The sequence below is a fragment of the Haliaeetus albicilla genome, chromosome 27 (assembly GCF_947461875.1).
Source record: "Haliaeetus albicilla chromosome 27, bHalAlb1.1, whole genome shotgun sequence".
Taxonomy (NCBI): domain Eukaryota; kingdom Metazoa; phylum Chordata; class Aves; order Accipitriformes; family Accipitridae; genus Haliaeetus; species Haliaeetus albicilla.
In genome coordinates this window covers 2,744,482-2,752,207 of record NC_091509.1, presented here as the reverse complement: position 1 = coordinate 2,752,207, position 7,726 = coordinate 2,744,482, and the positions used below count along the sequence as shown (strand labels likewise).

General features: G+C 45.7%; 1 long non-coding RNA gene across 1 annotated transcript; it reads right to left on the bottom strand.

The window, feature by feature from the left end:
* Nucleotides 1-266: 266 nt before the first annotated feature.
* Nucleotides 267-7,465, bottom strand: LOC138682326 (uncharacterized). The gene is made up of 3 exons (XR_011322431.1): nt 5,918-7,465; nt 4,503-4,654; nt 267-337 (listed from the first exon to the last, which is right to left on the bottom strand). It is a non-coding gene; the product is annotated as an uncharacterized lncRNA (long non-coding RNA).
* Between the last annotated feature and the right edge of the window lie 261 nt (nt 7,466-7,726).

Sequence of the window (7,726 nt, the reverse complement as noted above, 5' to 3'; positions counted from 1 at the left end):
TCTGCATTGTCTGCATTATTATTGACAGCATTACTGCACCTATCAAAAAATGGATCTATAACATCGTAATTTTGCTAGAATTCCTTTTGTTCCAGGTAATTTAAAATGCTTTCTTGTTGTCCATAACACATTTGGATATGGATTTTTTTTTATGGATACTTTTACTTCTCATATCCATTGTTCTTTATTTCATAGCATCTGATTTTTAGCCACAACCATTATCTTCCGCCTTTTCCTGATTTGTTACTTACTATCTGTAGCTTGGCTTGCTCTTCTTGCTTCCTCTTTTTTGCCAGGATTTGTTGTGATCTTTTCTTTGTGATCATCATAAATACGCCTGTCAAGAAGGAACCGAAACAAAAGGCATTTATTTCTCTGAGAATTTGAGAAATTTCTGTTTTCTAAGGAATCAGTGAAGAGAGCTGTAAAAAAGTGCTGCGTGTGTGAGAATTGGCCAGCAGATTTTGCTGAGGACTTCTGCCTAGTTACTGCATCTGAATGGAATGGTTAATCCCTGGAGCCTCTCTTGCAGATGCAGAGCCTGTCAGCAGGAGCTGCTGTGCACCCTGGCCTGATCTCAGCACCAAAAAGCACCTTAGTTTCCTAGCTCATGATCTACAGTGGTTATAAATTAATAAATCTGAATATACGTTACCCTGCAGAGGTGGATGCAGAACATCTCCCTGCCCAGAGCATCCCACGCAGCAGACCATGGCTGAAATGCTGTGGGGTGTGGAGGAGAACAGGGGGGCAAAATTAGAGTATGCATTTCTTAATGTCCCACGGACCAGAAGGACACACCAGAAACTTTGCCCTGGTGTTGTGTAAGCCCGGCTGCCACAGTCCATATCTGCTCTGCCATGCCAGCAGCCCGTCTTTGCCATCACTGGCTGCAGCATGCACCGAGGCTGCTCCCTGTGCTGGAGGGCTGCTCTCATCTGCCATTTGATTTGTTTACATTGATTTTAGAGTAATGGCTTTTCATGAAATACATTTCGATTGAGAAAATAAATTATTTTCTCATTTGGGCGCAGGCAGGCAGCCGCTGCACCAGGTGCACGCTCCCCAGCCCTGCCGGCGTTGATTCCCCATTACAAGCACATCATTAGTGGGGCTTGGGCCATGCAAGAATTTCCATTCAAATGCGAAGTATTCAAAACTTTATGTATTTCACTTTTCATGCAGAAAATCTGCCTATTTCTACTCAGCACAAGAGGAACTTTTGTTGGGTTGTTTAACCTTGAGCAAACGATAGTTTAACTATTTTCAGGACAGTAGAATGAAAAATTATACTGCCGCTATTATGCACCGCTGCTCCATGGCCGATGGTTTAAACCTGAACGTGGCAGAACTGCAGTCTGTAAGCAAAATATTTTTTTTTTCCCAGTGCTGCAGTGGAAAAGTGCTTTGAGTTCTGCTTCATTTTAGAAATGTGTTTTGAAGCTGTACCCTGTTGTTTTCTTTTTCCTGCCTGTGTTTGATGACCTGCCAGCCTTCGGCTGGCACTGAGCACAGCTCCACGAAGCATCAGATGGGAAGCTGTCGCGTGGCCCTCATCCCAGAGATGCCGCCTTCCTCTGTGGGTGAAGTTACATCGATGCTCGTCTGCTTGTAGGACTGGAGCTTTCCTGGAACATGAGATGAATTTTTAAAAATCATCTCCTCAAAGGCTGTTCAAGAAATTAAACCATCATCTCGATTCTCTCCTTACAATAATGGAAGGTGAGCATGATGTACAGTGGAGAATCCCCTTACAAAAGCAGCTGGATGTCCCCTACAGTAAGGAAGATCCTATGTTTCAACCTGAAATCCCATGTCTTGTATTAAAGGCAGACTCTCAGTTTCCAGTCTGGACTAGATACGCAGAAACATGTTCATGGAGACACCCTCATCCTCCTTTGACCTCAAATTAAAACTTGGCCCAGGTCACCCATTTCAGGAGTTTCCTGATGGATTCCTACGTGAAGCTTAAAAATCAGAAATAAAATTAAGAAAAGGAAACCATCCCCCTGGGGAGGTGTTGTAAGGCCAATGGGGCCCAAACCGTCTTGCTGTACCTCCCAGCAGATGCTCTCCCTTAAGTTGTTCCGTTATCCTGCAGCCCATGCAAACCTGACAACAACACCCCGGGGGGAAGAAGTTTAGTTACGCAGGATATGAAGAAAGAATTTTTCTTCTTGCCTGTTTCAAATGTCCTGATCTGTAGTTTGATACCCCTAGTTTTTGTGCTGTGGGGGACTGTGAATAATCTCTCCTCTGCCGCTCCTCACCACACAGCCCATCACTCACACTTCTTCCAGGATAAAGAGTCTCAGTCCGTGTAATCTCTCCACCCGGAGAACCGTTCCCCAACCCTTATCTTTTCCACCTCTCTCCGTGCCTTTTCAAGTTTCTAGGTTTATTTCTGTCTTTTTTTTTTTTCCTCCACCAGAGGTAACAGATTTGCAAACAGTATTTAAGTAGCAGGTGAATTATTGATCTGCACAATGACAAATTGATCTCTTCTGTTTTGTTTAACACTTTCCCCCTAAAAATTTTCACACTCAATTTACTTTTTAGGCTATCACAGATCACTGAGGTGATGTTTTCGTAACACTACCTGCAACATGGGCATGCAAGGAAAAAGTTATCTTTCCTGAGTAACAGCTCATTTAAGGCTTATGACTGGTTCAAGTACAAATGGACTGTTTCACCTGTACACATGATTTTGTACATCTTGCTACTGAATTTCACTGTTGTTTTACTGTCCAGTTGCTCAGTATTGAGAGATCCTGCCATAGCTTTTCACCATCAACTCTGAATATTGAAAGATTGACAGTAACTTCATCCCCTAACTGTTTTCCTTTCCTTCTCCAAGTTATCTCCTGATCTGGAGACGACACTCCATCACAGGTCCTTGGGTGCCTCTCTTGGCACTTTTATTCCACTGCAAAATCTGCTAATTTATTCCTAATTTGTGTTTCATATGCTTTGCAGTTATTAGACAGAAGAGGGCTTTCTCTTTTACACTACAGTAGTTTAATTTCTTCAAGAACATCTGATGAAGACAATTTTTCAAAGCTTTTGCTGAATGTATCTCCTGCTCTCCAAGCTCACCGGCTCTCCAAGGGCTCGCGGTGCAGGACTTCCTTCTGCAAAACCTGCACCAACTCTTCCGCATTATTTCATATTTATTCTTGTGCCTACTGACATCTTTGTTATTTTTTTCTGACTGTTTGCCCAGCACAGAGATCTGCTGGGCAACCCTCTGGATTGTTGGTGCAGCCATTTTAAATATCATTGCAGTTGCCACCTTCAGCTCCTTTGGTACCACGGTTATTTTAAACAGCCCCTTGTGCACCACCGCTAAATAGCTGTTTCATATGAGACAACCTTTGGGCTCTGGGGTGAATGCCATCTGCTCCTTTTGATACTCTTAATTTCTCCAGTTTGCTCCCAAACCTCTTGCAATGACAGCTGATTTCGGGATGGGTCCTCCATAGTGGGAAGAGCCCCAGGGGGCTCCACAGCTGCTGAGGGGTTTGAGAAAAGGGGTCTTTTGTTAGATTTTTACACCTTAGAAAGCTGCTCATCAAAAAAAAGGTTCATCTCCTTTGTCATAATTTTACCCTTAATTTGTCATCTCATGCTCTTTATTTTCCTCATTTGAACATGACTTCTACTTTTTGAAGGATACTCTTTTACCTCTGACAGACTCCTTTAGTTGGTTCTTTAATGAGAACAGCTAATTTTTTGCCCTTTTAAAGTCTCTTTTGATAATTGTATAGATTTGCTCTCATCATCTAATAGAAGATCTTTAAATGATGTCTATGTCCCCTGGAAAAATTTTACCCTTTTGGTAGCTGCTTTTAATTTCTTTCTAACAAGCCTCTCTACTTTTATGTGGATAGCCCTTTTGAAATGAAGTCGCAGTGAACTTCTTCAGTTTTATTTTTAAATTCCTACAATGTTACTGAGTTTAAGTACGTTGCAGACACTTTTATAGAGGAAGTCTTCAACAATAACATTTTAAATTAGCCCTGTGGGCTGCTCAGGATTAAATCTAGTGTTGCATCTCCTAGCTGTCCTGAGAAGGAGTTCTCTTCTGTGTTGTCTCCAGACATCTGTCCATTTCTCTGTGGGAGTATCCCCCAGTATTGGGCTGGTTTCCACCCCCTTGGGTCCTTCATCTTCTTCCTGGCTATTATGGCTAAGAGTCATCTGGTCAAGTGGGCGATGATGTAGCCTCAACCTTTTGCATTGAAGTTGAATTTAAACCCACAGGGAGTCTATTATTTTCTAACATTTATTGCTCATTATCTTCTTCTGCACTAATTAATATCCAGCCCGCTCCTCCACTTGCCCCACTGGTGCAAATGCTTTCTGTCCCACTCTGATGTGCCTGTTACGCCAATGCTCTCATGGTTCTGGGCCTGTGGCCACCATGAAGGTGACCCTATCCCTCTGATTTCCACAGAAAACCCATGGGCTGGCATAAAACCCCAGTAGTGTCCCACACTGACCTTCCTAGCTGGAAAGGGACATCCAGGATAGTCTTTTCCCAAAATAAAGGTCTGGGAGAGTTGTCCACTTCAGTTGGAACTGTAGCTCCTAGAGACGGGCATGTCCATGATCCTACAGCTTTACCTGGATTCGTATGTGATGCCAAATAAATCTATATGAAAAAACAATACAAAATAGTATGTTTCATTCCAACAATGGAAAGCCTATATTACTAATTTAAAAGTTTAAAAGAGGGCTGCTACCCCCCCCCTCCCCCACCAAAACTTCACAGCTCTTCCTAAGGAAGAAGGCTACTTTGACATTTGTGGTGTTTTACTTCAACTCCTGAAGATGTGGGGAATCCCCCAGTTGGCACATGTTGAAGACCTCTCCCCCAGAACGCCCCGGACCATGGCTCGATTATCTGGCCTTTCTGTCTGATCCCAAATGGTAGGCCATGTGCCCAGCTGCGTCCTGGACAGCTTTCTCCCCAAGGCCTATAGTTGGGCAAGACTGGGACAACCTCCCATGCTTGTTAAGTCAGCCCCATCACTTTCTTTCCAAGCTCTCCCATCTCTGCATCCCCACAGCTGAGTACCCAGCTGCCCTGGTCCCGTCCCACCATCCCTCCTCCCATCACACGCTGGTCACCTAGGTGTGAAAGTCCTCCTGACCACCACCTCTGTCCCTTCTTACTGATCCTTGCGTAGCCTGGGAGCTCTTGGAGCAGACACACCTGGATCCCTTTGCTCCTGGCAGATCCAGTGTGCAAAAAACCCCAAGTGTGTTCAGACCTGCCTGTTTTCCCAACTCCTCCCGCCAGCATTTCCAAGGGGAATCACTCCTTCCCCTAGCTGCAGCGAGATGGGAGCTGGGGGAAGGTGGCAGGGAGTTAGTTAAGCCATCTGGTGCTTTTCCCTCCACCTCCGGCTGGTTCCAAGCTCCCTGCTGATATTAACAGTGCAGTGAAGCTTCCCATCAGTAAAAGTGCCAGCCTCTTGTTCAATTACACACCAGCTTTCCAGACAGCAGCACTGCAAAGGGCAGCATGGAAATCGATGGATCCCTGTACACCTTTGCCTTTGGACTGTGTTTTCTTGAAGCGCGGGAAGGAGGAGCAGGGAACCAGGGTGGGAAGGTGGGGAAACAGGAAGGGGTGCAGGGTGCAGATGTGGCTGCTGCTGCCAGCCCTGTTGATCCTGGTAGGTCCCGATGGTGAGCTGAGCAGTTGGAAATGCTGAGCCCAGGTGCACAGGCGTGGACCCAGACAGCAGCTCCCATGGATGAACCCTGCAGAGCTGCCTCCCGTAGACACCATCCCATCACACAGAGAGCAGCAGTAGGGAGCAGAGGGAGTTGGGGAGGACAAGACACTACTCCAACCTCTCCTGAAACAGCAGCTATGGGCCACCTAAATGCTCTAAGGTGGTCTCACCTTTCTAGAATGTCTGTGAAGTTGTCCTGGTGGTGGGTCCGGGTCTCTCCTCTCCTCCAGCCACGGGTCTTGGGCTGGGACCTCTTCTGTGGCAACCTAAACTTGCGCAGGCACCTGTGTGCTGTTCCTCTCCTACAGCTCCTGACCGCGTCTCCCCAGGTCTCTCGCATCACCCTGGTGAGCTGAGGCTGTGGCTGAGCACTGTGGAGGAGCAATGCATCCCAGCCTGTAGCTTTTGCTGGGTGCTGGCTCCAGGGCCTCATCCCACTGCATCGCACTGGGCAGCTAAAGAGCCTGAGCCTGTTTGTAGGCTGGACCCTCTCACCAGACTGACTTTGTGTTTTTTGTTGAAATAAGTATTATTCCAGAACAGTGAGGCAATTTAAAAAAGCAATTAAAAGCCTCAGGTTGTGCCTGAGTAGAAAAAGTAAATTAAAATTGTCCGAACATGTTTTTGACATTTTCTAAATTAAAAACCAGACCCCTCCTCCCCACTTCTCAGTTCACAAAATTTAAACCAGGGCTGCCATTTTAAGGGAATATTAAAAAAAACCAACAAAATGCAACTTTGTAAAAGATAAGTGTTTTTCAGGTTTCTTTTTGGATTGCAACTTGGCATCATACTCAGTGACCAGAAATATTGTCTGCAAAGGCTGCTATGGCCCCTCACATCCCACCTGCCGTAGAGGAGCCAGGAGCGTGTGACGACAGGAGGGAAGGTTGTGAAAATCCAAGTACCTTTCCCTCTCCCGTGTTTTAGGCTGAAAGCAAGATTATTTCCAGCTCTTGCCATTTCCTCTGAGCTTTTTATCACAGCTAAAAACTGCCAGGAACATTCAACAAGGGCGGGAGAGGAGGAAAGGGAAACCCAGCAACAGAAGCTGCAGGCACTTCTCCGAGGCCAACCGACAGGATCCACCATCTACCCTGGCTAGCTCTGCCTGAAAACATTTGTAAAGCAAGTCTGCTCTCCATTAAGACGGTGGGGAAAGCCTTGTTCATGCCAAAAAAATTTGTCCCAGCAAGGTCTGAAGTAGATACACTTAGCTTTAAACTGAAAAGCAGCGCTGGCGGGGTTGACTTTGCTTATATCATGGGAGCGGTGCAGCCAGCATCAGAGGGAACAGAGCAGCTGCACAGGCCCTGCTGGTTTCTCATGTTTTCTGTGATCTCTTAGCAAACTGGTAGCAAGCCACACTGCCCCATTTCTAAAAAAAATGAAACCCCTGCAAATCTTCAACATCACCCCTAAATAAATCCAGGCTTGCAAGAACTGGCAAGTTTCCCTCCAGGTGAGTGTGGACATTTTGCAGGCATTCCAATTTTCCCTTTTAAAATACACAGCCTGCTTATTCATTCACAGCTGTCACAGTTTCATTTCTTCCCTGTTCATGCCTTGAGCATCACTTCTCTTCCTCTGCATCCAGAGCCTTAAATGCCACCAAACGCGGCTCCCGTTGGACAGCGTACCTGGTTGTTGCTGTGCAGTGACGTGCTTGTCTAGTACAGCTACAGCCGCGTGTTTGCTTGTCTCCGTGCAATCTCCTCCTGGAGGCTCCAGAGGATTCTGTTTGCACTGCACAGGCTCAGACCCTGGGCTTTAGGGATAAGCCAGATTTTCTTCTGATTAAAGACTTCTGAAAGATTAAAGATACGCAGCCAAGGCCCAAGTCAAAGCTGCAAAGCAAAGATCATCCTGCAACTTTTCAGTGTGCAATTTGATTTTTTTTTTCAGTCTGTTCTCCTGCATTTTTAAACATGTAAATGGGAAAAGACAATCATCTACTACAGAGCATCATAGTGCCCCTG